We start from the raw sequence: 8,480 nt of genomic DNA, 5'->3' as shown, positions 1-8,480 counted from the left end.
TACTCTTGCCTGGAAAATCCCATGAACGGAGGAGCCTGGTAGGCTGCAGTCCATGGGGTCGCTAAGAGTCGGACACGACTGAGCATCTTTACTTTCATTTTTCACTTTCATGCATTGGAGAAGGAAATGACAACCCACTCCAGTATTCTCGCTTGGAGAATCACAGGGACGACGGAGCCTGGTAGGCTGCCATCTATGGGGTCACACAGAGTCAGACACGACTGAAGCAACTTAGCAGCAGCAGCAGCAGGGCTGTTGAGGATGCCTTCCTCTGACAGCTCAGGATAGCTAATAAGTGGTCAGAAGGAAGTGTTAATTGAATTTTTTCAGGACTGGATTAAATGTCTTACAACAAAAATACACATTTGGGGCACAAAATAAATAGTGCAAAACATTAAATATACTAATACTGGAAAATATTAGGATTTCCAATTACTGCAAGATTATCCTGATTCAGCTTCCCTGTGACAGTTCTATTTCCTTCCATCTTTTGCTGGATCATATGGGAGTTCTATTTTTAAATTTTTGAGGAACTTCCATACTGTTTCCCGTAATGACTATACAAAATTACTTTCTCACCATCAGTGTACAAGGATTTCTTTTCTCCACACCCTTGCCTTTTTGGCACTTAAAGTTAATCCAAAAATATTATCCCTGTATTGTATGTATGCAGTTGAGGCAATGGAGATAGCAACAATCTCCTTAAGTTAGTGTTTGCATCTGGAAAAAAAAAAACAATAGGGTGTTTATGCCTGCCATTATTTCTTTAAAGGGTAGGAGAATGCTGCTCACAACATACAGGTGGGATTGCTTAAAATAAACCCTGCATGTGGACTAAAAAGGAAGACGCTTTGTGCCTAGCATTTGCATGGAAGCCTTTTTTTTTTTTTTTTTGTTTTTATTGGAATATATTTGATATACAATGTAGTATAGTTTCAGGTGTACAGCAAAGTGAATCAGTTATGCACATACATATGTTCACTCTTTCTTAGGTTATTTTCCCATATGGGCCACTATAGAGTATTGAATAGAATCCCCTGTGCTATACAGTAGGTCATTATTAGCTGTCTATTTTATATATAGCAGTGTTTACTTGTCAATCCTAATCTCCCAACTATCCTTCCCCTCCCCCTTCCCCTTTCTCTGCCAGTGACCATAAGTTTGTTTTCTACGTCTGTGACTCTATTTTGTAAATAAGTTCATTTGTACCATTTTTTTAAAATTCCACATATAAGCAACGTCCTGTGATACTTGTCTTTGTCTGACTTACTTCACCTAGTATGGTGATCTCTAGGTCCATGCATGTTGCTGCAATGGCATTATTTCATTCTTTTTATGGTTGAGTGTTATTCCATTGTGTATATGTACCACACCTTCCTTATCCATTGCCCTGTTGATGGACATTTAGGTTGCTTCCATCTATTCTTAAAGTAGATCTCTTCCTAACCTAGTAGGTTTAGTGATGTTTATATGAGGTAGATTAGCTATTGCATGCTTTGTCTTTCTGTCATTAAGCAGAAGCCCTTTCTGCATGGGAAAGGTCCTGAAGTGAAAGAATTTATTCCACGATGACTCTCATTGTCCTATAGATAAAACATCAATGTGGCATCAATTCATCAAACAAAAAACACAGAGTGGGGAGCAGTTTCCATGTGGTTTCAGGATTAGAGCCATTCCCTAAAACATGCTCAAGTGAAAATTAATCCTTCACCTACCCAGGATGTGCATGGCCAGACTTCCTAGTGTTGCAGAAACCAGTACTCTAGAAACCAAGCACCATACTCAGAGAGTTGGAGAACTCAGGTTTGTTATGCCGGGGGCCCAGAGGAGTTAACACGCCAAGCTCTGAGCCCCGAACAAAGGGGTTACAGCGTTTTTATACATGGACAGGCATGATTAAGCCGGTTTGCAGGTTTGCAAGGGCTAAGCCGATTGCCAAGAGTAGGACAAGGGTGAGTGAGATAAGCTCCAGTTCCTAGTATTGTGAGTCCCCACTTTCTGAGACCTATATGATCTAGACTTTGCAAGGAGCAAGCTGAGTTACAGAGGCAGAAAGAGGAGGTTATGTAAAAATTTTAACTTTTCCTCCTCATTCCCCCGTCTTGATGCTTCTATCACTCATTGTAGAAAGCATCATCTCATGTTCTGGTGGACATTCAGAGCTCCCCATCGTTTAGGGGGCTATATTGAGCTATTACAATTTGTAACTTTACAGATTCAATTCGAGAGGTTATGAACTAGGTAATAGCCTTGAGAATACAAAGGCCAAACAAGAGCACTGCAAAGAACATGAAGAGAGGACCTGTTAAAGGGAGAAGCCACAATGCCCAATTCCAGATATTGTTCCAATTACCCCAAGAATTTGCTAGTTCCTCTCTCCTTTTCATGATTTGTTCCCTTAGCTGTTAGGCCATGTCCCTAACTATTCCTGATTGGGTTACATAAAAGCAGCATTCATTTAAGAAAAGGCAGCATCCTCCCTTTTTAGCTGTCAGTAGGTCTAGCCTACTGTAAAACCACCTCAGCCAGGGAGTCTAGTTGGTCCTGTAAGGCCACTAAAGATTTGGCCACTCTCTCAGTGTCATCTGTGAAGTGTTTGGATAGTGTATGGTAAAAGGTGGTTGATGAAGCAATTCCTCCTATTGCCATACCTACCCCAGCCATGATTCCTAGACCAGCTAGTAGGGGTATAAACTGGATGGCTCTTTTTGACTCCATATGTGCTGCCAGAGGTACGGTGAGAGTCTGGTTGTTAGGGACAATAATCATCTGGGGAGTGAGGAAAGCTAACGTGCAGATACCCATCCAATTGACTGATAGAGATAAGTAAGCATCTGCTCCACAAACAAAGAAAAGGCCTTGATGGGGGCAGCACCATATTGTGTTTGTGGGAGGATGAGTGGGCCACTCACCTTTTAAAGTTTGATTACATTGGTCCCTGGATAAATTGCCTACAGTTCCTCCATCATTTGTAAAGTATTCTGGAGCCTTTTGAGTTAACTCAATTGTCCTTAAGACTGGCCCTTGTAAGGGTGGATCTATAGGAGTTCCCATTGCGTTATTTAATGGTACAGGTGTAGCTAAGTACCGTGGAGCTCCCTAGGATGAGCAAAGCCAGCAATCCCTGGCCATCTGGGGTTTGTGTCATTAAGTAAGTGATGAGTTGCACTGAGAACCTGGTACAGACGAGGGTCTAAGGGGGAATTAACTCTGTAACCTGGGTCAGACTGCCAAGAGGCAGAGCCTGATTTTTTAAGGCAAAGTTGGTCTGTAATTTTGTTTGTCTGTATTATTGTCCTTGTCCAGTAGGTTTTTCCATTTGTTTGATAGACAGACACCTGTTCTGGGTTGTAACATCTGCGTGGCATTTCATTTCTAGCAACCAGGCCCCTGAATATACATGGCATGGTTATGAAGGCAGTAGATGATCACCCTATAGGATTGGCTATCTATACATTGTTCTAGCTGATGGTTAAGCAAGTGATTTTCCAAGGGTTGACTGTAGTGTTGACAGGTGCATGATGGATAAGGAACGGCACCACCTGTTACAGCAAGGGACACCAAAAGGCTGCAAAGCAGCCTGCACATAACAGATAACTGAACACTAGCAAAAGGTATTCTCCCCATCTTTGGGCTGTCACCGTGATAGCAACTGAGTCTATCAGTTATACTGTGGAGCAATTTAGTTAATAGGGAGAATTGATCATAAGAGACATCTAATAAGAGGCTTCCCACTGCAGTGAGATAACAGACAGCTAACTGCAGCTTCTGACCCAAATCCCAGTCCTGGGGTGTGACTGAAGCTAGTCCTGTAGCAAAGAGCACAGCAATAATACCAATCAGGGACAGAGTCCAGGGTTGACAATGAAAATCCATTGATATTTTGATAGCCAGATCCTCAAGTTTCCGCTGTGCATTGACCAAACAGCTGCCAGAGTGTGGCTGGAGCAAGGCTGAAGAATCCTCAAGCTTCTGCCATGAGTGGACTAGTCAGCTTCCAGAGTGACTAGAGCAGGGCTCAGCATCTTTCATGGGTGAGGGTCGTTGTTTTAGGAACCAGACCTTGAGGGAATTTTCAGGGTCCCGAACTATTTTCCAGGTGTCCTCATTACAGGAAGCCACTGCCTTCTTGACTCTGGTGTGGTAGATCCAAGGGATGACACCTGTAACTTTAACAGCAGAAGGGGTTGCCAGGACGACTGTATGAGGGCTTGTCCAAACTGGCTGAAGCAGTTCTTTTTTTCCAATCTTTAACCCATATCTCATCTCCTGGCTGATAGGGATGAACCCAATTGCCCAAAGGAATGGGTGTCCTTTCTAAGGTTGCTCGGACAATATGGTAGAAGACTTTTCCCAGGGCCTGAAGGTGTCAGGACATCTCCAGGCCAGCTAGTTGTTGGGGGTTTCCCTTGAGTTTTAGTATCATTGGGGGTGTTCTACCATATAAGATCTCAAAGGGAGAATAGCCAGAGGACCCTAGGGTGCATCGAGCTTGGAGTAAGACTAGGGGTAATATGTCAACCCAAGATAACTGGGTCTCCTGACAGAGTTTAGCTAATGTAGTCTTGAGGGTCCGATTCATGTGTTCAACTTTCCCTGAGTTCTATGGCCTGTAAGCAGTGTGACGCGTCCATTTGATTCCCAGTGTCCCGGATAAAGTTTGGATTATCTCAGACACAAACACTGTCCCATTATTAGACTCGATGGAGACAGGCAGCCCATATCTCGGGATTGTGTCCCTTAATAAGGCCTTGGCCACTTCTTGTGCCCATTCAGTGCATGTGGGGTAGGCTTCAGCCCATCCTGAGTAGGTGCAGACTACCACAAACAAATGCTTACAGCACCAAAGGGCTTAACTTCAATAAAGTCCACTTATAGATCTTCAAAGGGCAGTATCCCAACTGTTTGCACCCCTGGGTTGGGTCTTGGTCTTTGGCTGGCATTGTTTTGCAAACAAGTCACACATCTAGCACTGATCTGGGCACACAGGGTTGGGAACTTAGGAATGAAATAGTAGCAGCTCAATAAACTCTCCAGCGCAGTTTTTCCTAAATGAGTTGTCTCAAAATGTTGTTTTACCAGCTGGATTGCTATATTGCTGGGGACAAAGAGTCTTTGTTCTGGGAGCTTCCACCAGCCCTCCTTTTCTTTTATTTCTTCCTTATTTAGAGCCCATTGATCTTCTTCCTTGGACAGAGGCAATTCTGGTGCCAAGAGGACCTTAAAGATTGACTTGGGGCCCACTGTGGGGCTCGGCTGGGTCACCACCTCCTTGGCTGCCTGATCAGCCAACCAATTTCTTTTGCTGATTGAATCAGTTCCTTCCTGATGGCCTTTACAATGGATGACTGCCACTTCCAGACTGCTTCCAAAAGCTGAAAACTTTCTTTTTTTTTTTAACCTCCTTTCCCCACCCCCTGCTGTCAATAGTCCCCTTTCTTTATAAATTGTTTCATGCACATGTAAAGTAGCAAAGGCATAACTTGAATCAGTATAGATGTTGACTCGTTTCCCTTCGGTCTGCCTTAGCTCCTGGGCGAGTGCCCATAGCTCAGCCCATTGTGCTGACCACCCTTGTAGCAAGGCCTCACCTTCACTATCTCATCAGTTGTTGTTACAGCATAGCCCCTTTGTGCTGCTGGTCTTGGATGAAACTGTTTCTGATGGTGAACAATTCCAGTTCTGGGTTCTGGAGGGTAATGTCCATCTGGTCCAGCCTGCTGAAGTAAACCTCACCTATGACCTCCTCACAGTTATGACCAGGGGCTCCTGTTTCCATAGGTAAAAAGGTGGCAGGGTTCAGTGTCCGCACAGTCTTAAGTTGGACCCATGGATTTTTGCAAAGCAGTCTTTGATAGGGAGTCATCCTGGAGTTGGTCAGCCACTTATGCCCCTGGATGTTCAGCAGGGCAGTAACAGCACAGGGAACCTTTACATTTATATTTTGTCCTCAGTTCAGTTCAGTCACTCAGTCATATCTGACTTTTTGTGACCCCATGGACCCCAGCACACCAGGTCTCCTGGTCAATCACCAACTCCTGGAGTTTACCCAAACGCATATCCACTGAGTTGGTGATGCTATCGAACCATCTCATCCTCTGTCATCCCCTTCTCCTGCCACCTTCAATCTTTCCCAGCATCAGGGTCTTTTCAAATGAGTCAGCTCTTCACGTCAGGAGGTCAAAGTATTGGAGTTTCAGCATCAGCATCTGTCCTTCCAATGAACATCCAGGACTGATCTCCTTTAGGATGGACTGATTGGATCTCCTTGCAGTCCAAGGGACTCTCAAGAGTCTTCTCCAACACCACAGTTCAAATGCATCAATTCTTTGGCCCTCAGCTTTCTTTATAGTCCAACTCTCACATCCATACATGACCACAGGAAAAACCATAGCCTTGACTAGATGGACCTTTGTTGGCAAAGTAGTATCTCTGCTTTTGAATATGCTGTCTAGGTTGGTCATGACTTTCACGCCAAGGAGTAAGCGTCTTTTAATTTCATGGCTGCAGTCACCTTCTGCAGTGATTTTGGAGCCCCCAAAAATAAAGTCTGCCCCTGTTTCCCCATCTATTTGCCATGAAGTGATGGCACCAGATGCCATGATCTTCGTTTTCTGAATGTTTAGCTTTAAGCCAATTTTTTCACTCTCCTCTTTCACTTTCATCAAGAGGCTCTTTAGTTCTTCTTCACTTTCTGCCATAAGGGTGGTGTCATCTGCATATCTGAGGTTATTTATATTTCTCCTGGCAATTTTGATTCCATCTTGCACTTCCTCCAGCCTAGCGTTTCTCATGATGTATTCTGTATATAAGTTAAATAAACAGGGTGACAATATATAGCTTTGATGTACTCCTTTTTCTAAATTTGGAACCAGTCTGTTGTTCCATGTCCAGTTCTAACTGTTGCTTCCTGACCTGCATACAGATTTCTCAAGACACAGGTCAGGCAGTCTGGTATTTCCATCTCTTTCAGAATTTTCCAGTTTATTTTGATCCACACAGTCAAAGTCCTATAGTAAGCTTATCTGCTTCTCTGACCAAAACCAAAATGGCAGCTAACACCCAGAGGCATGGCGGCCATCCCGCGGCCCCTGGATATAATCGTTTGGACAGGTATGCCACTGGGCGCTGCCATGGACCAATTGTTTGTGTGAGAACCCCCCCCATGCGGTGTGATTTTTTTCTCATGTACAAAGTCCCATGTCACATGGCAGCCCTAATGCTGGAGCGCTGGTCAAGAGTCTATCTCTTCGAACACCTTTTCTTGTTCAGGTCCCCACTATTGGAGGTCCTTACCAGACCCTGCTGTGGCTTTAAACAAAGGCTTGGCAATTTCAGAGAAACCTGGTATCCAGAGCCAGCAGAATCCAGCAGCCCCATGGACTTCTTTCTTGGTGTTCGGCTGAAGTATTGAACAGATGGCTTGCTTCCTCTCATGTCTGAGTGCTGGATGCCCTTTTGAGATGACAAAACCCAAGTGCTTGACCTCCTGTCTGAGCCTTTTTCCGTGGCACATTTATCCTGTGGTGGAGAGTAGAGCCAACAGATCTTTGGTGCCTCTCCAGCAGTCCCCTTGGGTGGGACTGGCTAGCAACAGGTCATTCCAAATACTGGAGTAGGGTGCAGTTTAAAGTTTCTCCTGGAAAGGCAGCAAGGTCCACAGCCAGGGCTTCACAAAACAGGGTACATGAGTTTTTGAAGCCTGTGGCAGTCGAGTCTTTCTCCCAGTGTTTGGGTCTTCCCATTCAAGGGCAAACAAGGGCTAGCTGGCTGGTGACAGCTGGAGGCAGAAGAAAGCGTCCTTGAGATCAAGGCAGGTGAACCAGCTTGCATGAGTGGGTAAGAGACTCAGGAGAGTGTAGGGATTTGGGACCACTAGATGGATGGTGATCACTCCACTGTTGATGGCGTGGAGGTCCTGGATGGGGCAATTGTCGTTCCCTCTAGACTTTTTGACTGGTGATAGCGGAGTGTTCCAGGAAGACTGACATTCAGTTAGGGTCTCGGCATCTCGTAGTCGCTGGATGTGGTCCCAAATTCCCAGGCATGCCTCTTGTGTTACTGGATATTGTTTTTGTCTAACAGGAGTGGCTCCTGGCCTCAGGTCCACTACAATGGGGGCATGGTTTTTGGCCAAATCTGGGGGCCCCCTCTCAGACCAGACATCAGGGAATTCTTTTAGCAGTCTGGGGGGGTTTATTTGTTCCCTCCCTGAGAGATAGAGATGCCATTCATCTTCCCTGGGCACAGTCATGGCCATCATCAGAGCCAATTGGCTCCCCAAGGTGAGGCTCCCAGGCTTTCTGTGGGCAAAGATGATTTGTGCCCCCAGTTTTGTCAGTAAGTCTCTACCCAGCAAGGAAATGGGGGCATTCCCATAAGTACAGAAATTCATGAGTCACCAGATGGCCCCCTTGCTGACACAAACGGGTCTTGCAAAATGAATGGGCACCATGTCCCCGGTGGCCCCCAAAATAGCT

The 8,480-nt window shown here is 45.1% G+C and overlaps 1 pseudogene; it reads right to left on the bottom strand.

Annotated features, from left to right (window-relative positions):
- Nucleotides 1-7,598: 7,598 nt before the first annotated feature.
- On the bottom strand, nt 7,599-8,260 carry LOC138988840 (uncharacterized; annotated as a pseudogene).
- Nucleotides 8,261-8,480: the final 220 nt, after the last annotated feature.

The sequence above is a fragment of the Bos mutus genome, chromosome 8 (genome assembly GCF_027580195.1).
Source record: "Bos mutus isolate GX-2022 chromosome 8, NWIPB_WYAK_1.1, whole genome shotgun sequence".
Lineage (NCBI taxonomy): Eukaryota > Metazoa > Chordata > Mammalia > Artiodactyla > Bovidae > Bos > Bos mutus.
This window is presented reverse-complemented; position numbering and strand designations above follow the sequence as displayed.